This window comes from Hemicordylus capensis, chromosome 5 (assembly GCF_027244095.1).
Source record: "Hemicordylus capensis ecotype Gifberg chromosome 5, rHemCap1.1.pri, whole genome shotgun sequence".
NCBI classification, from domain to species: domain Eukaryota; kingdom Metazoa; phylum Chordata; class Lepidosauria; order Squamata; family Cordylidae; genus Hemicordylus; species Hemicordylus capensis.
In genome coordinates, this window is record NC_069661.1 from 32,153,749 (window position 1) to 32,178,992 (window position 25,244).

Below are 25,244 nucleotides of genomic sequence, written 5' to 3' on the forward strand. Positions count from 1 at the left end.
GAAAAGAAGGGGAGGGGGGAAGGCTGAGGGCTGGCACGGTTTTGGGGAGATTAGTAGAGGGAAAGAAGGGGGGAAGGAGAAGGGAGCAGGGAAAGGATGGAGGGAATTCTAAGGCTTGTAAAGGAGCAGCATATTTACCCAGGATCAGAGGCTTGAAAGCAGAGGATCACTTCAGTTGAAGGAGTGAGGCACTCACTGAGACAGGAGCTGTGCAGTTGCTCAGATCAGGCAGCTTGGGCAGCAAAACTCAGGCATTGCTGTAGTTTCTGTTCATGAACAGAATTCCTGCTTTGCCCTGCAGCTTAGCAGCAAACCCTGGGATCCTGTGAGCAGCCTTTTGCTGTAGGCAAAAGATTGCTGAACTCTCTGTCTAAAGCCTCATTCTTTATAGTGTTTTTCTCTTTAATCCTTGAATAGAATCTATTCAAAATCTCCTCTTTTCCTGGGTGTCCAAAAAGGTGACAACTAGCTGCTACCTTCTGAACAAAGTCTTAATTATTCAGGATATTGGCCAGTCCAGAGAGATCTCTGAGTCTCATCTTCTGTAAACTGCGCGCTCAGGAAGGGAGGGGAGGGGAGCATTGCCCAAGGCAAATCTGCACTTGAGAGCCACAATGGCATCTTCCCAAAAGGTGTTAAAAAGTCAGCAGTTAGTAAGGGGATTCAGGATATTCTGTGTGAGACAGCTTGTGTACCTCCACCCAGTGTTTAATTGAAAACAAGAGCATATTTAAAGTATACATGAAAAGGTGTGTGTGAGATTTGTAGCATTGGTGAGGTGAGGATTAAAATCTACAGGCATTTACTGTGTATGCATTTGGCTATGTTGAATTTCTATAGAGAGCAATTGACAACGATTAACACTGGCTTCTTGCAACAGGAAGGGGGAAGATCAGCCTCTGGCAGACTCTTCCATAGACATAGTGAGTCAGATGCATTTTAGCATATGAGTAGCCCAGGCCAAAGACTTTGTGTTCACCCATTTTACAAAACAATGCTGGATTCCTCCTGTTCCAGAGAGCAGTTTGACCTGGGTGCCAGTTCACCTCGAGTTCAGGTATCATTTCTTAATATAAAAATGAAATCAGACACAGGCCTATATTTCACCATACTTCTGAGTTGGTACCTCTGGTTCTGATATGTTATAGACCGTTCATAACAGAGGACCAGCCTATCCATGGCTACTGGCCATGATGACTATATGCTATCTCCAAGCCTGGAGCCAGTTTACCTATGAATGTGTGTGCATTTAAATGGGGCGTAGTGGGAGGGCAGGTAACAGCAGGAAGAGATTATTGCCTTCAAGGACTGCTTTCCCTTACAATTCTGCTACTGTTTAGATATATAGCCCTTTTGTTAACAAGAGAAACAATACTAAGCAATTCAGTGATGGCAGAAATTGAATTGGTTATGATATAGCATGTTGGTAATGATACAACATTTAGATTGTCATGGTTGTGTCTTTATTTTAGCGTATTTTGGAATGTTTGTTACATTCAAGTTTTCTTATATTAAAATATTTAATAAAAACAAATAAATTACTGCACCACTTTTACCCTTTTGGGGAGATTTTTGGATGCCTTTTAAAAATGTGGCCAGGGTTCCTAACTGCCAGCCTAGATGGTGCATTTGGCTGAATAATGCACTTCCTGCAGGCAGCTTATTAAAAATCTGACCAGGAGCCTTTGTGAGATCAAACAGTCTTACATTTTAAAACAAAGAAGCAGTTGCAGTCTGTTTACTGGCACACCTGCTTCCAAAGCCAGTGCAGGACAAGCTATTGCAAAATAAATGCATATAAACACGCAGCACATGGAGGATGACCTTCCACACTGTAAAATAGTGGTGGTGATGAGGACATGGGGCAAAGTCAAGGCAGAGGAACTGAAGCCTTCCAGGCAAAATGAGACTGCAAGAGTGTCCCCTATTTTCTTCACTGAAATAATAGATTCTATTATTTCACTGAAGAAAATAGGGACTCTTGCATATTCATTTTGCCCTTATTTTCATAAAAGAAAAGTTGCTGAGCATGAAGATATCAAAAATGACAATGAGGAAACAGAAGACTCTCCAGAGTAGTGGGTCTTTGGGCTGGCATCTTTAACATCAGCCTCTGTGTCAGGGACTGGGGATGATGGCAGTTGTGGTTCAACAAGAGCTGGAGAATCAAGGCTGCCTAGCCCTGCTCTAAGTCAATTTGACCTTTCCTCTGAATGAGGAAGTATGGATGGACCCTTGATCACCAGGGGTCCAGAAGACTCAACAAAGCAACAGAGAGGCCTCTTCTGTGGACTGGTATCCTTAATATAATTTAATAGGGATGTGTAAACTGGCTCGTGGTTGAGCTGGTTCACCATCAAACTGGTCTGGTTTGAAGGCTCACCCTTGAGCCAGACTGGGCCCAGCTCGGCTCGACTTCGAGCCAAAACACCCCCCTCCCCCCACCGGCTCAGGGACTGTTCTAAACTATTTTTTTAAATGTTACTCACCACTTGGGGGATGCTGGCACAGCTGTGGGGGTGGAGGTCTCCACAGTCTCCCTCTCCCCCTGCTGGCCTCCCCCTGGTCCTGCAAGGGCCATTTTGGCCCATTTTCAGGCCATTCCGGCCCTTTTCACATTGGAGGTGACCATTTTGGAGGCCGCCATGCATGCTCCCTGGCCATTTGTGTGGCGGTTTTGTGCCCACTCCTATAATTTAACACCAGCTATCCCCCTGAGTCCCATCTGCAGCTAGACACCTCTGCATAAATACTGTGCCTTTTTCTTATTATTTAAATTGTATGCCACTGAAAGGCAGGATAAAATTATAAAAGGGGAATAAATACATCTGGTCAATTTCTGGTCACTGAGGCCATGTTTACACAGAATTAGGTGGTAAAATCTTGAGGTGGCAGAGTGGACTGTGTACTACTGTGGGGAGCAGGCAACAATTTAAAATGCTCTTCCATGCAAATACTCCTTGCAAAAAAACCAAAAAAAAACCCTTGACCATCTGGCAGAGAGTCTTTCCCATGACACTCACTGCTGTGCTAGCTTTCTTCTTGCAAGGATACAGGGAAGCATGTAAAAATGTGATGCTTCATTTTCATTCTGAATTTGGGGCTCACAGAATTTTTTTCACCCCATTCACAAATAGCAGACTTGAGAGAGTCATCCTGGTGATTTTTATGGAGATGAGCAACATGTGGGTGAAAAGGGAGCTTACCAATGGTTGTGGCGGTGCTTCTCTGGGCATGTGATGGTCACTATTTTATCCCCAGAAGTCCCCGGGAATGATAATGCATCATTATATAGCATTGTCCCCAGGGCAATTTGGGGAAAACACTGGCAGCCACCAACTCCTACAGAAGAAGTGCTGCTGCCATTGACAGGAGGTGTGAACTACAACAACAACAAATATTTCTATATACTGCTTTTCAACAAAAGTTTCCAAAGCAGTTTACAGAGAGAAATAATAAATAAACAAGATGGCTCCCTGTTCCCAAAGGGTTCACAATCTAAAAAGAAACATAAGATAGACACCAGCAACAGTCACTGGAGGTACTGTGCTGGGGTGGATAGGGCCAGCTACTCTCCCCCTGCTCAATAAATAAAACCACCATTTTAAAAAGGTGCCTCTTTGCCCAGTTAGCAGGGGTTAGGAGTTAGCCATGGAACTGGTGGTGATGATTTTAAAAAGTGGGCTAGTAGGTGGTTTGGGTGAAACCTTCATACCATGCCCCTCCCACCTGAATGTTATCTTATAGCTTGAATCAATAGACCCGGACTCTGATGTGCAAGTAAGAGTCCTGTGGGATACTTTATTCCTACTGAATTCATTGAGACTTAAAATGTATGACATATGGTCACCAAGGTACTGCCTTGATTTTTTACAATGGTGTTCTCAGCATAGACAAGGAATGGCGTAGACTCCTCATTATGCTTCCCTTGCCTTCATTACCATTTCCTTCTCATCACCTTCCCTTCATATTTCTTGATAATGGTTGCATATGCAATTTTGATTGGACTCTTCCCCTTTGATTAATGACCACAGCGATGCAATTTACATTGCTCTGGACCAAAAGAAAAAAAGCCCTTCAAAACAGCATAAAGCTAGAAACCACCTTAATTAAAATGCATAATTCACTTCTATTTTAAATTAATTTTCAACTTGTGCAGTGTATTTGAATTAATTTTGATTTCTTAATACTTGCACCCTTAGGAGATGTGATTCATCCCCCGGCTTTCCAACTTAATGTGACTCACTTTTAATAATGGGGATCAATTTTCCTGTTTTATCACTGTGGACAGTTATGCATCCTATTCTGAACCTTGGAATGAGCGCTGATCATATTGTCAGAATAACACACATCACACCTTCTGCATTTGTTCAGATTGCGTTGTATTCAGGCTTAGTGAATTAACAATGCACTTTCACTTTAAGAACAGCCCAGCATCCAAAAGCCACCTATCTCCCTCTCTTCCCTGCTGCAGACGTGCATTAAAAGACCAATGTCTGTGTGGAGCCTGAATTCAATAGTTCAACAACAAAATTCAACAACACAGAGGGCACATTCAGGCATAGTGTGAAACCTCAGGTAGAATAACCTGTGGTTAATCTGTGAAGCTAGGAATAATCTCACAGATGATCATTCAACCATGGTTTTGCAAACACTGCCTTCTGGGCAGAGGGAACCCTTCCTTTCCCTACTGTGCACCTCACACCTCTCAGTAGGCAGAGACCTTTGACTAAAGCTGTGTGCTTTATTGACACCCTTCAGGAGCAGGAAACGGAAACTTGGGCCCTGCTTTCCCTCAAGTGTTAATTCCAGGGGCCTCTGTTATCCCGATAATTGGCAGTTTTCTTTCTGGAATGAGCTGGCTGGCCACTGCTGATACAGCCCTCTGGGGGCATTTCCCTTGGGCTTGTGTGCGTTGCAGAAGCCAATGATCTCTGCATTTTATCCTCCGGACCTGTTTTGCTCCTGATTGTTTAAGTTCAGGAGAGTAAGAGCACCTGACTCAGAGGTGATCACTGAAGATTGGGGGACAGTGGGTGACTACAGCATGGATGTTAAGGGCAGGAGAATAGTGGGGCAGCAGCCGAGCATAGCTGGAAATCCTGCATTTTTAAAGTGTCTTTATCTACAAAAGAAGAAAGCAGGTTTCCCAGTGGGATGGAATCCCAGTGCAAAATGTGCACCTAAGAAGCATTTATGGGGAGGGCAGCTCTTCTTCCTTCATGCATCTCTGGATAATCAGCAGCAGCAGTTCAGAATTAAATGCCAGCAATGTTCTTCTGATTGCTTGGTGGGTCTTAAGCCGCCAGCTACCTCATCTGCCAGGAAGGGCCTTATCCTTACCTCAAAAGACAAACCACTCTCTCCCTTGCTTTTGTGTCCCAAGATGTAATCTAGCATGCTCTGCTCTTGTCTTTTACCTACATTAGTTGAGGGCCAGATAATTTAGCTTACGATGCTTCCCATGCTGATGACGGTTCCCATTTAAGGGTTGGGTTGCACAGGCCATTGAGTCATTTACAGTTTGTACTGGGGTGAATGCACATGCGGGTGTGTATGTGGAACTGACATAAGCTAGGTGCTGTGTTTGTGTATTTGGGGTCCAGTCCACCAGAAGCGACTCCCCTGCATTTCTCCCATACAGAAATAAATGCAATCAGCAGTCCCGTTTCTCAGTGGGATTCAAGTTGGAGTTGTTTCCTGGAGATGACTCTCCACATTAACCCCTTGAACACTAAAACCTTGCTTCCTTCTCTGGCCCACTGAATGTCATAATCTATGCCAATTCCCTTGAATCATGACGAGTTCAAGGATTGAATGCTTGAAACACTATCTGCTCCTGTTAATTTCATATAGCCTTTTTTGTGTGTGGGTGATAACTTGAGATAATGAACAGGAAAGTCGTTTTTGTAGGAAATCCAGCACTCTGGCCAGGATTTCATAAGATCTGTGTGTAGTGCAGCTGTTAGCAGTCCTGGGCATGGCTTTATGTTTGACATGAAACAGAAGCAAGTACATTCTAAAGTATTCTTCAGGAAAGGAGCTGCATGCTGATGAAGCAAAGAGCCCAGGCAGTGGGGTAGTGAAAAGTCAAGTTCTCTTTGCATTTTGCAGCAGAGAATGGTGGGAATGGGCATATGAGCAGGTTTTGTGGTAGCAAGCATGACTTGTCCCCTTAGCTAAGTAGGATCTGCCCTGGTTGCGTATGAAAGGGAGACTAGAAGTGTGAGCACTGTAAGATATTCCCCTTGGGGATGGAGCCACTCTGGGAGGAGCTGAAGGTTTTGAGTTCCCTCCTTGGCTTCTCCAAGACAGGGCTGAGAGAGATTCCTGCCTGCAACCTTGGAGAAGCTGCTGCCAGTCTGTGAAGACAATACTGAGCTAGATAGATCAATGGCCTGACCCAGTATATGGCAGCTTCCTATGTTCCTAGTCTGTCAAGGCTGCATCCCAGAGCTCTATACCAGATGGGTTTCCCAAGTGCGAACAAGGCATCAGGACATCAGTAAAGCGACAACCATTGGCCATGAACTTGGTGAGGGTGTGCCCAGTGCGATCATGCCTTTTTGACCATACAGTCTTGCACAAGCACAATTACTGATACAGGGGGGTGGCGAAAGGCACTAGTTTCCTGTTATTCCAGGAAGGGATCATGATGACTTCTTAGGAAGGAATATGTATATGAGGGCAGGCAGAGGATCCTAGGGTTTGGTCCACTGTGACAAAGGATGCTATTGGACTTGTAGACCCAGGCTACACAGTCCAAACAGTCCAACACACTCCTGCCCTCATGTTGGCTTGCCAGCTAGGGATTAGCCTCTCATGAGAGGGCAAGTCCACTGGGGGAAAACCAGGTTTCCATTGGACTTAACACTATAGATGGCCATCCATCTATAGGGGGTCCTGCTGATGTGGGGCTTCCGGTATCTCTGGTTAATAATAGAACTCATACTCCATACCTTCCCCTCTCCACTCAACCATTCCAGAATTCCAAGTAGTCCTGTCCACTCCATGTGTCCGAGTGGTTTCAAGTGGTCAGAATTGAGAAAGACTGGGGATGGATCCTACGTCCACAGCCAAATGGGCTGGGCTGGGACTAGTGTTGCAGTGTATGGCAATAAGCTGTTGAGGGGCATCCTGGGGCAGGGCATCCACAGTGATCACTGGCAAACTAGGTAGCCATGTGGGGAACCCGCCCCCCCCCACACACACACATACTGCAAAAAACATGGATCTGTGTTGCAGGGAGACCAGACTGTCAGAGGGGGCACTTGGACTGCTAGTTTGCGGCAGTCACCGGGACTGGGAAAGGTGTTGCTAGGGTACACTTTCCTGGTGCTTGCATGGATCTAGCAACAGGCTTGGAGGAAACAGCCCTCCGGCCCGCATGCATGTCTCCATGGCTAGGCACTCTCATGAGAGAGCAGTCTATGGGAGAAGGGAATGCTCATCTATTGCATGTTTTATCATCACACAGCACTTTCAAGCATGTCCCTTTTGTCCCGTTGGATGGCTCCACTCATGATGTGTGGCCAAGACTGCATGCTAGCACCTCAGGGAATGGGGATGGGCTCCCTTTCCCCTACAAACTGGTACAAAAAATAGAACAGAGCTACTGAAAAAACCTAGCTTTCTTTAAACCCAAACTTTGGGTTATCCTGTTCATGGTAGATTTTCCTTTGCCAATACCCATGATACTGCACCAGTCTGGGGTACCTCAAAGCCGGGTGTGGGGGGGCAAGGCTGGATATGTGGACGTGTGTGTGTGTGTGTGTGTGTGTGTGTGTGTGTGTGTGTGTGTGTGTGTAAAATTGAAGGAACACTTCTAATCAGTTAGAGGGAGCAGTACCAAATACAGGTACTGCCTAGGCAGGGAAATCAAGTACACAGCCTAGGCAACACCTTTGAAAGGATGCCTTTCTGAGTAGCCACACTAAATCAGGTGTGCTATTAATGAAAGGGTTCATTGTGCATGTACTCCCTCCCGTTCCACAGATGGAAGCTGTCAAACATTGTGTATGGTAATTCCAATTAAAGGTCCTGCATGCCTGGCAATGCACCAAGGTGTGTGTTGCAGGTTGCTCAGGCCATCTAATCCAATGGACAGAGATAGACACCGGATTTGTGGGGCAACATGTTGTCTCTTTATTTATATGACTGGACCATGGGAAGGTTGTCATGGCCGGGGTTTATGCATGGGGTTGGCACACTGATATTTTTGCTAAGCACTGTGGTATCACTTCCCCAATGGCCTGGCATGTGTGCCCTTTGTGGGGAAACAACATAGTAGTTCAATTTCTGGTGTTACCAGCACTTCATGTGTTTGCACACATATTTCTGAAGTCATGAATTACTGGAGACCTCTCTTGCTGTCCCCATCTTGTCATCCCATCCTTTTTGGATGGATGGATAAGGGGGCCCATAAGAATCAGGGGAACACAGGCTTTGTCCAATGTGGTTCTTTCCCTTTAAATGGATGAATGCCATGAATGTGGTGTCCCTGTTGCCAAGCAATGGCAAAATGAGTGTGGAGATGAGGGAAGGTGGGGCAACAGCTCAGAGAGCTGGACAGTGAGAAGTGTGGCTGGCATACAGCTGACCCATTTCTGGGCTGCTCTGAGCCAACTTCTCTATGATTTTGGGCGAAGCCACAGCATAAAACCCAGTGGCGGCAGAATTTGGGTGAAACAATGGTCCTTTGGAACCTGGAGTTTCAAAAGCAAAACTCACTACAAACCAAAGGTTCAAAATCAGGTTTGAGGTTGAAAATCGAGATGCAGTTGGTTGATGAAACCATGATTTCACACATTCGGATAACCACAAACTCTAACCTCTGGCACATTTGCCTAAGGCTTGGCATTATGTATGAATGCAGCCATAGACTAGGGTTGCTCTCATGATTGCTTTCATGATTGATGATTGATGGATAGGATGTACGAGATGCATCCTATCCATGTTCTGGAGCTGTGCCCACTCCAGTTTTGTGATTGTGTGCAAGATAGGAGGCTCAGGAAGTTATGGTCAGCTAAGCAGCAGCAGAGCATGTGGGCTTTTTCTCCTACCACATTAAAGAGCTGTATTCAGCTGCCATGGATGATGGGGATTGTAGTCCAACAACAGCTGGAGAGTATCAGGTTGGCCACCTTGCCATAGCTGATTCACACGTCAGTTTTCTTCTTATGGAGCACCAAAGAGCAGAACGTATAGTGAGATATCTGGTTTGCCACCTCAGCCTTTGGAGCATGTAAACATCTCATATTCACATTCATTTTTCCTTGAGGTGTCCTTGATTTTAATATTCACTTTCTAAGATGTTGTTTATGACACACTGTAAAAGTATGCAATATCTCATTCTTGTCAGATTTTTTTGTCTGTTTTGTTTTGTTTTGTTTCGGGAGTTTTAAATGGCGATTGTGTAGTTAAAGGGAATGAGTTTTATTTTTTTTTCCCCTGACCCATTCTCCCCATTCTTATTCATCTAAAGAAAAGTTTAGCTTCTGAAAGGAGTGTGGATCTAGCCACACTGAAACTGAACTCATTTCTTTCTGACTTTCAGCATCTGAATTATCCAGTGGTTATGTCTTGTCAGGGCAGGGGAGACCTGGGGATTTTTCACACCATGAAATTGGATGGCCCTTCTACCATTTTAAGGATTTCTTAATGCTTGGCTCAATTTCTTTAAAGTATTTTTGTGAAGCTATTTATGTTACTCTAGAGAGCAAATCCACAATATTCTTCAGCCATATTCCTTCCACTGACAGGAGGAAAAAATATAGCAGTATTAAAGCAAATGTCAATCACAGCATGTTGCAATATTTTTATTAGCACTAATTAAGATATTTCCCTTGAGATTTCCATTATGACTGGCTTAGTTGTGGCTTGAAATGCCAGCGGCAAAGAAGATGAATTCCAGAGTCAGCTAAGCATCCAGGCACAGCTGTGTGAAAAAGGAACATACTTCACTTTGCTCTTCAAGAGGTCTCCGGAAGAATAAGAAACTTCACAATGGGAAAAAAAAAGATTTGTAATAACCTAGCCAGTTCATTGACTTCCAATTAATTCTATTTCAGCTATCACAATTGTCCCCGTGATATTGGAACACCATAGGCCTGATCATTAATAACAGTTTTAGAAATGTCTTACAGGTACAGAGTTCAGAATAAACTTAATTTTCAAGAGCTAAGCCCATCCCTTGATGAGCAACATAGAAACCCAAAGAAGGAAATTCTCACCCAGCAATTGTGTTCCTAACAGGACTGGTATTCATCCTTACCTCCTACTTCTGTCTCTTCCTTGGTGAAACACAGGCATGAGAAAACAGCACTCTCACACTGCCCGGTTCAGCCCCCTTTCCCCTCTCCTGCCTCCCTCTGTTGGAGAAGAATAGGATTGCCAATTTGCCACAAATGACGCTGTTTCTTCAGTGTTATCCTCAGATAAATGGACAACAGAGATTGGGGCTCCTGCTGAGCTCTGCCCCTTTACTGCTGGGCTCCACTCTCAAAGCAGAATAATTTCTGGTAATTTTCCAAGGGTTGGCACTTGGCAGTCTTGTACCAGGCACTGCATCAGAAATCTCAAGTTTTTCAATGCATCTGGCCTGGTAACCTTAGAGAAGACCAAATGAGCAGAGTGGAGCAGGGTTGTTATTATTATTTATTACTTATTATTATTGATTTTATTTATATACCACCTGACTCCAAAGGCTCTAGGTGGTCTACAGAAATGAACCCAAGAAAAACAAAATAAAACAAACTGTTAAAAACAGCAATTTAAAAGTGTAAAACATTCAGAGATTACTAAAAGCCTGGCTGAAAAAACATGTCTTAAGGGCCCTTTTGAAGGCTGGCAAAGATGTTAAACCACGAATGTCTATAGGGAGCGCATTCCACAGCCTAGGAGTGACTACAGAGAAGGCCCACTCCTTTGGTTGTGCCAAAGTCCTCTGATCAGGGTTGCCATATTGGATATTCTGTCTAGGATATAGGAAAAGTGTCACCTTGGATATAAAACATCCAGGAATTTGAGTGGAAAGTGTGCTTTAATTCATTTTACCCATTTTCCTGATGCTTCTCTACAGGCAATTGTGTCAAAGCTATTTGACACCAAATACCCAAATCAGGCTGTTGTGTTTGTTTGTTTGTTTGTTTGTTTGTTTATATACTGCTTCTCAGTGAAAAAGCTCCATGGTTGATTGTATTGAGAGCTGATAAGGAAACCAAGAGTATCATTAGGATTGCACTCCTCTTGTCCGTCATCCACATTCAGCACAGGTCAACCATTTGGGTGACCAAAGTGGTTTCAGTTCCATAGCCAGGCCTATTGACAGACTGAAATAGATCTAAATAATCAGTTTTACCAGGTGTCATGGCAGGGCTGACCCAAAGGTTGCTTTGGGCTCTGGCGTGAGGGCATCCCCTATGACTCACCAGGTGGCGGCAGTAGCCTCTGTTCCTCATTCCCCCAACCCTTGCTGGGGGAAGTCTTCAGTGGCAACTCTGAATCCTCCCCCCAGCCTCCCCGCAGTGTTCAAAAGGCCTGGAAACACACATTCATTGTAGAGATGTGATGGTAGCAGAGAAGTACAATTTATTTGTTGACATCACCACCACAGAATAGGTTTGTTTGTTTGTTTGTTTGTTTGATTGATTGATTGATTGATTGATTGATTGATTGATATCCTCCTACATCCCTTAGGCTCAGATCAGCTTACAACATTTCTCTACTACTACTACGAACTTTTTAATATACAATTTTTAAACAGAGGTTCTCACACTTAGTAGCCAATTCCTAAGGGGCTCACAATCTCAAAATATGGGCTGACATGACCTGCAGCCCTCTGGTGATGGAAGGAGGGCTGTAGATCTGCAAGCTGCCTTAAGTGTTCCTGTGCTGAAAATGGTTTTGTGCAGCAAACCGGGCACAAAGAGGCACAAAGAGGCAGCAGACTGGGCACAGAGCGAGAGGGGGGAGTAATTTTCATGTCTCTCCCCTCCTTCCAAAAACCCTTTCTACTTCTATACATCTATTCCTGGGGGCTGCGTGACCCTCAGGAAAAGAGGATGAGAACTAGGGGCGTGCACAAACCAATTCGAGCCGAACTAGCTTGCCACAAACCAGGCCAGCTCATTCGATCTGATCACAAACTGAACTGGCCTTTAAGAAAACTAGCCGGTCCATGATTGGACCACAAGTTCAGTTTGTGGTGGACTGGTTCAGCAGTTCGGTGTTTTTGTAAACAGGAATCTGGTGAGGTTTCCCCTTTACAAGCAAAGGGTAAGACTTCACAAAAGGCTTCTAAAGGGCGGCTGGCAGGAGTGGCAAGATACCCCTAAACATAGATGATACGTAGTCCTCTCCTTACTGCCACTGGCCCACTGCAGAGTGCTGGTGCTCAGAAGCTCATGTGTGGCGACATGACTCCGGCAATGACCTGGCCTCCGTGCATGCGTGGAGGCCATTTGCATTAACACACTGACCATGCAAATGGTGTCTTCACTTGTGCAAAGGCCAGGTCATTGCCGGAGCCACGTCTCTGTGGGTGGGCTGCTGAAGGGAGGGAATGCCATCAGCGTATCAACTACTTTTAAGTGCATCTTGCTGCTACGCCCCACCCCACCCCCACCCCGGGCACCCTTTAGAAGTCTTTTGTGAAGGCTTCCCTTCACCAGATTCCCCTTTACAAACCTGCTGTGTGACCCAGTTCAGCTGAAGGGGCTGGACCACCCGGTTGGTTCTACCAAACTGGATCGCAGAACTGTGATCCAGTTTGAATTTGGTCTTAATTTGAACAGAACCATGGAAACCTGTTTTGTGCACACCCCTAATGAGAACCCATGCACTTAAAAATGTTTGTCAGTTGTATTCTTGTCAACACCTCAGTTAATTCATTGTCCCCCGCTTTTCAGTATACCAAAGGGCCTCATAAGCTCTGCAAGTTAGCCACAGACATCTAGTAGCAATCAACTGATTGCCCGAGTCATCTCCTCATTCCAGAGGCTGACCAAGGCATTGGTAGAATCACCAGCTCTCACTATAAGAAAATCCCGAGAGACCTCGGGAAAACATCTAGGCCCAGAAGTAGGCAGATAATCAGAACAGACTCCCCTATCCCTGTCGTAGGGGTAGGACGTGCTACCTTCCCGCCATGTTCCATAACCCCAAGCAGTGTTCCCTCTAAGGCGTGTGCATGTGCTCACATGTTTTTTGACATCCGCTCAGTCAATTTTATATCCCACTCAGCTTGAATTAGGATGGTCCCACTCTGAATGCACATGCGCATGCACGCACACTGCCTTGATACTGCCACCCAGAACATAACTTTCATACACATATGAAAAAATTAGAACACTGGCCCCAAATTGTCATCCCCGCAATGATGGCTGGGTTTTTTTTGTTGGGGTTTTGTTTTGTTTTTTGGACAAAAAATGGGATTTTTCAGGTCCACTTCCTGTTTAAGCCTGTATGTTAATAACAGGCTCAGTCACAGGTAATTAATTTGGCTTTCAGCTAGCAATTGCGGGAAACCACCCTCATTACTGGAGCCATTCCTTGTCAAGTGCACATATGAGAAAGGCATAGGCTGGAAAACTGGGTGCTCCGATCTCCAGAAGCTAGTGCTTGGGCTTCTCATCACTTTAAAAAGCAACCTCTTCAGTGGCTGTAACAGAATCATGACAAGTGTGATTTGTGCATAGCAAGGAGGACGTGCTGTGCAGCACAAGCATTGGTAGGTTACTGTAACAGGCCTCTTGTGGCAGCTGCAGTTGTCCTCAGCTGGGGTCAGCTGGAAGATGCAGGTGGGGACAATGAAACTGAAATGAAAGCTGCTTCCTTCACATGTCAAGCCCTTTCACAATGCAGGGTATACTCTGGGGCTTTCAGAGCCTGCAAAAGGTCATAGGCAGAGGAAGGTGAGGATAGCAAGGCCAAGAAAGGATCATCTAAGGTTCATCGGGAATACTAAAGAACTGCCAAATGCTTCAGCATTAAAGCCACCTAATGCAAGGGGCACAGAGACCTCTAAGCTAATTGTTTAATTTTGGATTTTGAGAGCTACAACAAAATCCCTCTATGATCCACCAGAGCAGAAGGGATTACTGGAAATCGAGATGAACTAAATCACTGATTGAAATAATTATGTAATCACCAAGAAATTATTGAAATACAGTTTCCCCTTGTAATTTGCATAGTTTCTGAACATACTAATTGGTTGCTATAACAAGTAAAGCATATTGGTTTTCAACTAAAGAGCACTCTTATACTATCAAGGAGGCTATTTCAGAGCCATCCTACATGCCTTTTGTACTCCAGAATTAAATGTAGTTAGCGTTAACAAGCGCAATTATAAAACCAAATGGATTTCTGTTTGGCTCTCCCTGTACACATGTAACAACTCTAGAAGAAATCATTTGCCCAAAAACAAAGTGCCCAGAACTTTCCAGAAGTGAGGGGCGTGCTTACTGTGCTGAACACTGTTTTTCCATAAGAATGGAAATAAAATGTCCATGGTCTTCAGTTCACAGAGCGATAGATCTTAATAATTTGAGAAATGCCATACTGATGATTTGAGAAATAAATCGAGAAACCCCTGCTAACTTTTAAAGCAGTGACTCTTGTATATTTAGCAGGAGGGACAGCAGCTATCCCTATCCAGCCTTAGCACAGTACAGCTCAAGTGGCTGTTGCTGCTGTTTATCTTAAGATTATTTTTAGAGTGTGAAACTTTTGGGGACAGGGAGCCATCTTGTTTATTTTTCTCTGTACACTGCTTTGAGAACTTTTGTTGAAAAAACAGTATTTAAATATTCATAGTAGTATGTATGTTTGTATGCATGTATGTATGTAATATACCGCCTGACTCCAAAGGCTCCAGGAAGTTCACAGAAACTAAGACAAACAAATGGTGGTTCCATTCCTACCTCTCTGGTAGATTCCAGATGGTGTTGCTCAGAGACTGTTGTTCTGCAAAGCAAGAACTGAAGTGTGGAGTTCCGCAAGGCTCCATACTGTCTCCAATGCTTTTTAACATATACATGAAACCGCTGGGAGAGATTATCAGGAGGTTGGGTGCTGGGTGTTATCAATATGCTGGTGACACCCAGATCTATTTCTCCATGCCAACCTTATCAGGAAATGGCATATCTTCTCTAAATGCCTGCTTGGAGGTGGTAATGGGCTGGATGAGGGATTACAAACTGAAGTTGAATCCAACTAAGACAGAGGTACTGACTGTGGGGGGGTCAGGACCCGAAAGATGGTGATCTGCCTGTTCTGGATGTGGTTACACTCCCCATGAAAGATCAGGTATGTAGCTTGAGAGTGCTCCTGGACCCCAAGCTCTCCCTGGTTTCTCAGGTCGAGGTGGTGGCCAAGAGCACTTTTTATCAGCTTCGGCTGATATGACAGCTACGTCCATTTATGGAGGTGAATTACCTTAAAACAGTGGTACATATGCTGGTAACTTCCAGGCTTGACTACTGTAATGCACTCTATGTGGGCCTGCCTTTGTACATAGTCCGGAAACTACAATTGGTACAGAATGCAGCAGCCAGATTAGTCTCTGGGACAACTCAAAGGGTTCACATAACACCGGTTTTGAGGGAACTGTACTGGCTGCCAATATGTTTCTGGGTGAAATACAAAGTTATTAAAAGTTAAAAGTTACGGTTTATTGTTAAAAGTTACAGTTATTACCTATAAGCCCTTAATGGCTTGGGTTCAGGGTATTTAAGAGAGCGCCTCCTTTGTCACAAACCCTGCCACCTTTGATGATCTTCTGGAGAGGTCTGGTTATGGATGCCACCGGCTCATTTGGTGGCGACCCAGGACCGGGCTTTCTCTGTGGCTGCCCCGGGGCTTTGGAACATGGTCCCTGCTGAAATAAGAGCATCTCCTTCTCTGTTTGTTTTCAGGAAGACCCTCAAGACTCACCAGTTCTCACAGGCTATTAATTATAATTAATTTTAATAATTTGTTTTAATAATTGTTTTATGCTACTGTTCTTATTTCTGTTTAATGCTACTGTTTTGTTTCATGTATTTTAATCTGTGCTGATTTTTAAATATTGTTTTAAATTTTGTACACTGCCTAGGCCACCTTAAGTGGCGCAGCAGGGAAATGCTTGACTAACAAGCAGAAGGTTGCTGGTTCGAATCCCTGCTGGTATGTTTCCCAGACTATGGGATACACCTATATCAGGCAGCAGCGATATAGGAAGATGCTGAAAGGCATAATCTCATACTGCATGGGAGGAGGCAATGGTAAACCTATATTCTACCAAAAGATAACCACAGGGCTCTGTGGGTGCCAGGAATCGAAATCGACTTGGTGACACACTTTACACTGCATATCTCTCTCTCTCACAGGGGGTATAAAAATATGATAAATAAATAAAACCAAACCAAAGCCAAGCAGTAGAGATGAATGAAATTTTTCTGGAGTTCAGTTATAAAACTAGGAGTATAAGTTCACCAGGTGGACTTATTGTTCTATCTGAGTGAAATACACTGTCTTCTCACTGTCTTCTGAAGAAAAAAGTAATAGCTAACCTCCATTGTGGATATTTAAACTGCAACTAAGTTTGATTTGTTATGCAACAAATTTTACTGTAGCTGTTTAATATGTATGTCACCATTTGTGTTTAGTTTAGTACTGACAGGGGCTTAGATTGCTCAACTTGAGATGCTACCTAAGGCCCTAAAAGGTCAGGAATCAGAACATCGCCTCACCCCATAGGAGACTACCCAGGAATTTCATTCTATATCAGAGGCCATACTTTGGGTCCCCCTACCACTGCACCTTAAGTGGCACTGCAGGAAGAGGCTTGACTAACAAGCAGAAGGTTCCAGTTCAAATCGCCTCTGGTACTGTATCGGGCAGCAGCGATATAGCAAGATGCTGGAAGGCATCATCTCATACTGCGTGGGAGGAGGCAATGGTAAACCTCTCCTGTATTCTACCAAAAGAAAACCACAGGGCTCTGTGGGCGGCGCCAGGAGTCGAAATCGACTTGAGGGCACATTTTACCTTTACCTTCACCACTGCACATGTGGCAGGCAGGTACTTGAGACAGGGCCTTGTGGTGCCCACAACTGGAAACAGCTTTACAGAAGTTGGACTATCGCTGCCTGCTTTTAGAAGCGCAGTAAAGAACTATTTTACAACAACGGGCCTTCCTAGATGTGTATTAGCAATAGCACTAGCAATAGCACTTACATTTATATACCGCTCTATAGCTGGAAGCTCTCTAAGTGGTTTACAATGATTTAGCATATTGCCCCCAACATTCTGGGTACTCATTTTACCGACCTCGGAAGGATGGAAGGCTGAGTCAACCTTGAGCCCCTGGTCAGGATTGAACTTGTAACATTCTGGTTACAGGGCGGCAGTTTTACCACTGCGCCACCAGGAGCTCTTTTAATCAGGTTTAAACTGCTATTAATCAGGTTTAAACTGCTATTACTAGTGATTGGTTTTATACTACAGCTTTAGTGGTTTTAATCAGTCTTGTTTTGATATGGTTCTTTGTATATTAGAAATATACAAATTAAAAATAACAAAATTGTGTTATTTTAAATTTTGGTTTATGTTTGTTATCCTCCTTGCACTTTGGGGAAAGGCAGGATATTAATTAATTAGGACTATTTCTGGTAGGGCTTTTTGGGTTTCTTGTATATGTGAGAGAAATGGAGTGGGGGCCATCAAGAGCATGTGGAGGGTGTGTGGAAACTGCAGAAATGGTGTCCCTGCAAGCTGTCTCATTCCTTAGGAATGCTGCTTGCCCCAGAAGGAATCTGCCCTTTCCAAAACCATATGAGCTGCCCTGGTGAAATCAAAAGCTGAAAGCTCTCTCTCCGGATTATAGTATAAATGGCAAATGAGTTCGAAAAGAAAATCAATAGCTTTCCTTCTCTGTCTCCTGTCCTCTCAAGCTTCCACTCTCTGTCCAGCATGATACGTTTGATAAGAGGAAGGCAGGTAACACTGTCTTTATGTGTGTCGGGTCTGAGAAACTAGAGATGGATAGGAACTGTCCATCCTATAGTGCAGGTCACCTAGTTCAAAATAGTATGTTATGCTGGTTATTTGTCATATATATGGACTCAACAGAAGAAGACCTTACTTAACCTTCTCCTGCTAGGTGGTTTCCTCTAAAGTTTGCTTCAACTCTTGTTCCTTTTTATGAAGTCACATACATAAAATCCACTTTATGAAGAGGGAAGAAGGATTTGGCATCAAATGCTCACAAACAGTACAGTATTTGTCAATTATTTCCACACAGCTAGTCAGGGCAGACTTCCATACACAGCGACATTAATTATGGTGGTACAATGCATTCTCCTTATAGCATGCATGGCTAAAGACCACAATACCATTCACTGGACAAAAACCAAAAGCAACATCTCACAGCACATAATGTTCATTTAACCATTTGAAATGGCCTGATACGGTGACCTCATAGCAACTTTGGCCAGGCCAAAAGCATGTTGAAGACACCTACGCCCTATCCCAGCCTACAGGCACACTCTGCGATGGAGGATGCTTCAGAAGTTGTAGCTCCTTTGATTGCCCCCCAGTTTCCCTAATATGTGTTATGAATATGTGTAATGTCTCCTTAAGACCTTGCATGAACAGAGAGTAGAGAGAGTCTGACAACACAATAGATATGGAAGCATCTTACCCAGACTGTAGTGGTTAAAGTGTTGGACTAGGAGTGGAGTGACCTGGGTTCAAATCCCCGCTAAACTATGAAGCTCACTGGGTGACTTTAGCCCAATTACTCTCAGCCTAGCCTACCACAAGAGACGGTTGTGAGGATAAAATGGAGGGCAAGAGAATTATGCATGCTGCCCTAAGCTCCTTGGAGAAAGGATGGGATATGCATATCATCAGTGACATATAGCCCCGCCAAGACATTGAAGCTATTCCCATGACCAGGAGAGATCGGGCTAAGGGAGCCTAGCCCAATTTCTCCTGGTCGTCTACTGCCACAGGAGCTGTGTGGCTCCCAGCAGCAAACTACCAAAATTACCGCTCCCTTTAAACGAGGTTAGCGGAGCGAGCCCTCTGCTAACCCCATTTGGTTGATTGTGTGCTACTGCACTGCGGCTCCGTGCCACAGCAGCACACGAAGAGACCCCCGCCAGGAGGCTAAAACAAGTCTCCTGGCCCCGGGGGGTCTCTCCAGAATGCCCCGTGCACTTGTGGGGGGCATCCTGGAACTTCCGGGGGGCTGGATGGACCCCAATCCCCGCCACCCCTGCCAGCTCCGTGACAGGGATGGCTCCCTGTGCATGTGTGGGGAGAGTGTGCTAAGCCCGCTCTCCCTGCATCAACCCTAACGGCGCTTCACACCAATTGTATGAAGCGCCTCATTATGTTGTATGTGAGTTGAAGTATCTCTGCAATAGTGGCTGATGAGGTCAGTTCCAGGGGCGAGGTGAGGGTGGTGGCATACATCTTGTATAAATGCTGAACATATCCGCAGCTGGCACCTGGCATCCTTAGGAAACTGATGGTGGCTGACCCACCACCCCTCCGCTCCCCCGGCCTCTGCACCTGTGCAACAGCCATTTGAGTGGTCAGCACGGCAAGCTGACCCTGCAAAAGGCCATTCAGATTTTTGACATGCTGACCACTCAAATGGCTGCTGCACATGCGCAGAGGCCAGCTAAGCAGTGTGGGTGGGGCAGTCTCCATGTGGGATACTGAGTTGGCTGTCGCCGGTTCCTTAAGAATGCCAGGTGCTGGTGGTAGGTAAGTTCAGCATTTTAAAAAGATGTCTCCTGCCACCCTCACCGCCTGCCCTAGAGCTGGCCTCACTGGCCACTGCTGGATACTGTACACAAGTTCATGCTTTTACATCGCTATTAAGACATTATGTTGTACATGTGTACTGGTGTCTGTACACATCTACATGTTTTTGTGTGGATGAATGTACATGTCTGTGCTTTGAAAGAGAACCTGGATATAGGCCTTTTCAAATACAAGGTACAGGATAAGCACTGTACTCCTGTGCTGTATGTGCAGTTGCACACTGCACATAATGAATAAATGTGTGTGCATAGAGATCTGTAGGTGTGTATACTGTATACAGCCACCTGTGTTGGGTACCATTTTCTCCATAATGTCATGAACATTACATGGCTCCAGGGCATTGTGGGGAACAATATGGCCACAGTCACTAAAGTGTTTTTTCCTGAAAATGCCCAAGAATGATGGGATGACTATTTCTAGAGGTGCTGCTCAAAGCGCCTTGGCCACTCTTTCCCAACTTTAAATGGTTAAAGGGGGGGGGGGAGTTCATTGCTCTGCTGAACTACAAGGTAACTACTAGGCAAATAACTTCCATTATGGAAACACATGAATTCCTAAATGAACTGAATAGTATATGTGTCATTCAGTTAATTCAGGAATGTTCCTCATTCATTTCGTAATGAACTGTTTCCCAGTCATTCGAAAGCCATCTTATTTGTTTATTATTTCTCTATGTAAACCACTTTGAAAACTTTTGTTGAAAAGCAGTATGTAAATATTTGTTGTTGTTGTTGTTGTTATTGAATATACACAGGGTGGTCCTTACATGAGGTGTAACAAGATGGTTACCTCAAGCAACAGATTACTGGGGCCCCAGTGCAACAGGTAAATTGCCCCCTGCCCCCCCACCTCACCTGCCTCCCATCACTACTACTTGAAAAAAGGGAAGGGGGCAGCATTTGGCACCCTTTCTCAGGAACAAAGATGTCTTGGACTGTCGCTTAATGTACATGCCTAGCAGCTATCAGACTATGGAGATATCATATGAATTAGTCTTGAGGTCCACTGATATTTGTGGGAATTACTATCAGGTTTGTGCATGAGATAACCAAGGAAGTCCATAGCTGAGAGTATATGTATATGGTAGATGCTAGCACTGATAAAATGTCAGGCCTAAACACATCAGGCCTAAAATAAAGGCAATGTCAATTTGCTCAGCACCTTTGGGTTTTCTTCCCTCCTTTTTCTGAATAATTTCACACACACAAATATTAAATGCATTATAATAAGATTTCCTCCTAAGCCTTTGTGTGGAAATAAGTGATGATCCATTTGTATAAATATAAATATCAGTTGTTGCCTGACCTTTTCTGCAATATAAGTAACAGCCTAATTAAATATATCCACTCCTTCCTCCAGCCCCTCGAAGACTTGAGATGAGTTTATTAGGAAGGAAAATAAAGTTAATGTTACAGAGATTAGGCTGATCTGTTGCATACTGCTGTTAATTCATTCTTACAATTAATCACAGGGTGCAGAATAGTGATCCTATATATTAACAAACACAGTTTCTTCTGTAAATGTTGCCCAAAGCTAAATTGTTTCCTTGGCAGCCAAAATAAAAATAAAAATAAAAATACAGATCTGCCCTTTAGGCTAAAAAGCTAAGCCTCTTGATATTGCAGTACCCTACATTCATTCTCACAAGTGATTCTTCTACTAGATAGTAGTATGGCACACAGTTGGCTCAGACAGAATAACTGATCTTGGGTTTTTTTTAACCGCAATTGGAAGTAGAATTCTTCCAAGGCTCTCACAGGCAAGGGAGCGGGAAGATGTGCTCCTGAAGCTTGGGGATGCTGCATGGAACTAAGATGTAAGCATCATTCCATGTCTGAACCAGCCCATATTGTGAGGGCCAGTCCAGACCACAGAGGGGTGCCACCTGTTAATTTGGCAGATTATTAAGGATAGTCCAGCCATTTGCTGCACTCAGGGAGCAAACAGAATAAGTTACCAAGAGAATTAAGCCCTATGCACACATTATGTTCAACACTTGTGCAATCTGTGTGTAGTATACACAGATGCAGTTAGGTGTGTACAGTTAGTTATATTGAACACAGGTACAGCAGTGCATTTGCTATCTGTATCCTGCATTTTAAGGGGATCTGTACCCCAGGTTTATTGTTAAAATGAACTCAGGTATAGTTATCCATAACATGTACATGTGTACAAACATCTGAACACAGGTGCAACCAAATGTCTGAATAGAGTTTCAGTTATCTAGGCTATGCAGCTCCATTGGAAGATTTGCAAACTTCAATTTGCAATTTATACTTTGTGAATTGTGAACTTCACACGCTGAACTGATGGTGAGAATTGGGTTTCTATGCACATACAGGCACCTTTTAAAAGTGTTGATTCTCTTTATTTAGCAGGGGGAGAGCAACTAGCCCTATCCAGCCTCAGCACAGCATCCTTCCAGTGGCTGTTGCTGGTGTCGATCTTATGTTTCTTTTTAGTTTGCGAGCCCTTTTCGGATAGGGAGCCATCTTTCATACCAACCAACCAACCAATCCTCTAAGTAAAACACTTTGGCAACTTGTGTTGAAAAGCAGTAGATAAATATTTGTAGTACATAGGAACATAGGAAGCTGTTATATACTTAGTCAGACCATTGGTCCATCTAGCTCAGTACTGTCTATAGAATGGCAGTGGCTTCTCCAAGGTTGCAGGTAGGAATCTCTCTCAGCCCTATCTTGGAGATGCCAGGGAGGGAACTTGGAAACTAGATGCTCTTCTTAGAGCAGCTTCATCCCCTGAGGGGAATATCTTACAGTGCTCACACATCAAGTCTCCCTTTCATATGCAACCAGGGCAGACACTGCTTAGCTAAGGGGACAAGTAATGTTTGCTAGCACAAGACCAGCTCTCCTCTCTAGTAGTAGTAGTAGTAGCAACAGCAGCAGCATACCAACCTAATTCTCATTTTCACTTCAACATGTGAAGGTCAGAGGGGCAGGGCCAGCTGGTGGGCTGCTGTTCCTTTAACACATGCAGAGTAAATGCATGATGTGCTTGTGGGAAGTGATCTTATGACATCATAAAAGTCAATGGCGTACATAATGCACAGCCTCCCCATCATTCTAAGTAAGATGCACACAAGTAGCTGTGTTCTGCTCAAAAGCAGGTGGATCTATTTTGCAGAAATGGGGTGCCACTATGCCTACCAAGCACAGCATCATCACTGTTCTTATGCTGTTCCAGTTGGGAGTAATGGAAACAGCACTGGAACAGTCATGACACTGTGCTTAGTAGGCATCCTACCTCCACAGCCAGCACCTACCTGCTTTTGAATAGAACATTGCAACATGTGTGCATCTCAATTAGAATGTGGTGGATTGTGCCACATGTAACCAATCACATTGTTCACTTTGAAACAATGATGGCCAATGTCCAGAGAAGCTCATGGGGATTTATCTATAAGAACTGCAAATGATACATGGCCTAATATGGAAAACATTTTGATCAAACTGTTCTTTCTTTTAGTATCAAGAATTTACCTCTTGGGTTCCACCTCCCCCTCCTCTAAAACCCTTTGCTTCATTCCAAATCTTGCTATGTATTTTCATTTCAAGATCTTGCTATGCACTGGTCTCTTTTTCTCTTTTCCCCAGCTATAAAGGATCTGCATTTAAGGTCCTCCTGCAGGGAGGAGTGGTCTTGTGGTGGCAAGCATGAATTGTCCCCTTTGCTAAGCAGGGTCCACCCTGGTTGCATGTGAATGGGAGACTACATGTGTGAGCACTGTAAAGTATTCCCCTTAAGGGGATGGGTCTGCTCTGAGAAGAGCATCTATCTGCATGCAGAAAGTTCCCTCCCTGGCATATCCAAGATAGGGCTGAGAGAGATTCCTGCCTGCAACCTTGGAGGAGTTGCTGCCAGTCTGGGTAGACAATACTGAGCTAGATGGTCACCCAGAGAACAATTTGTTATGGGGCAGCTAACATATAAAGTTTGTTTGTTTATTTATTATTTTGTTGTTGTTGTTGATGATGATCAATGGTCTGACCTGGTATAAGGCAGCTTCCTATGCTCCTATGTTCTTATGCCCTATTTGCATCCAGACTCCCAAAGTGACCTCAATATTTGTGTAAATAAGTCAAATGCAGGTAGAATTATTCTATATTAATCACAGTAGGATTCACAGTCTTAGAAAGTGCATACTTAGTGAGCTTCAAATGATTTTCATTTTAGTTCCTCAGGAAGAAAAGAGACAAAGCGCTTCCTATAAAAATTGTATTATTTCATAGTCACTGCTTATTCAAAGCACTGCTCATTCGAATGCAGTTTTCCTATTAAATCCTAGCAAGATTACTGGAGTGAGCCATGCAGTACTCAAATGATGCTCTGAAGATCCTCATTTGAAATGTTTGTCTTTGAAAGATGACATGTAGTGGAAGCAGTAAATACGATACTGCAGGAAAACAGCAACTGCCTTTTAACTGTCTAATTAAAGTAGCTCAGAGACATTTTAAGGTAATGATATTAATTTGTATATTTTGACACTCTTCTAGCACCTAGGGATGTAGACTTTCAAAGGCCATAGATAATTTCCATCTCTTGAGCCACAGCATGATACTTGATAATTTTGATGGAGCCAATATATGTAAAGGCACTGGTTTGTGTTGGGATTTTGCCATAAACATTGTCTCAGTTCTTTGTGTGGGGCATGCTTGTCTATATTCAAATGTGTCTATATATTGGCCTGGGGGTGGAGTCATAGGCCAGGTTCAGATGTAGCATGTACCAGGTTCAGATGGCATCATGGGTCCAATGGACCCACCAGTCTGCTCCATGCCCTGCTCTCCTGACTGCATTTGGATGTTGAGGAGAGGGGCCTCTCTGCAGTCAGCAAGACTGCAGAGTGGCAGGTGAGCTGGCTGTGTGGGCTTCCTTCTTGACAAAAAGGGATGAGCTTCCTCCCTCACTCATCCTGTCAGGCCCAAACTGTGGTGCCAGTGTTCGAACGTAGCGCTGGCACTGCAGAAATGGAGTTTGTGGTAGTTAAACTCCTCTCTGACTGAAGGTTCAGAGTGGAGTTTGGAGTGGTGTATGGGTTGCTTTCCCCCGCAAACTCCATTTTCCCGAGTTTGGATGTTGGGAGTCAGGAAACTGGAAATGAAGGTACCTCCAGTTTCCTATTTTGTCTGAACCTGGCCACAGTTTGTTTGTTTGCTTCTTACTCGCTGTCCTGAATTCAAAGTGAGAGGTTCATCTTCTCTCTGCATTAGAGACTGTTAGTCTGTTTATTGTTTTCTTAGCCAATATTTTAGTTAGTAATAAATATCAAACTATCAAGGAAAGCTGCTTCCTGTACAGTTACTGAGGATAAGTAATCTCTCTGCAACAGTTTGTCCTCATCAAGTTCTGAGCTGTGATGCACCCTTAAACCTGTTTCACAAGTAATGACGAGTGTACCAACA

General features: G+C 44.1%; 1 long non-coding RNA gene across 1 annotated transcript; it reads right to left on the bottom strand.

Moving 5' to 3' along the window:
- Window positions 1-9,804: 9,804 nt before the first annotated feature.
- On the bottom strand, window positions 9,805-22,811 carry LOC128326264 (uncharacterized). The gene is made up of 2 exons (XR_008307913.1): window positions 22,737-22,811; window positions 9,805-9,998 (listed from the first exon to the last, which is right to left on the bottom strand). It is a non-coding gene; the product is annotated as an uncharacterized LOC128326264 (long non-coding RNA).
- Between the last annotated feature and the right edge of the window lie 2,433 nt (window positions 22,812-25,244).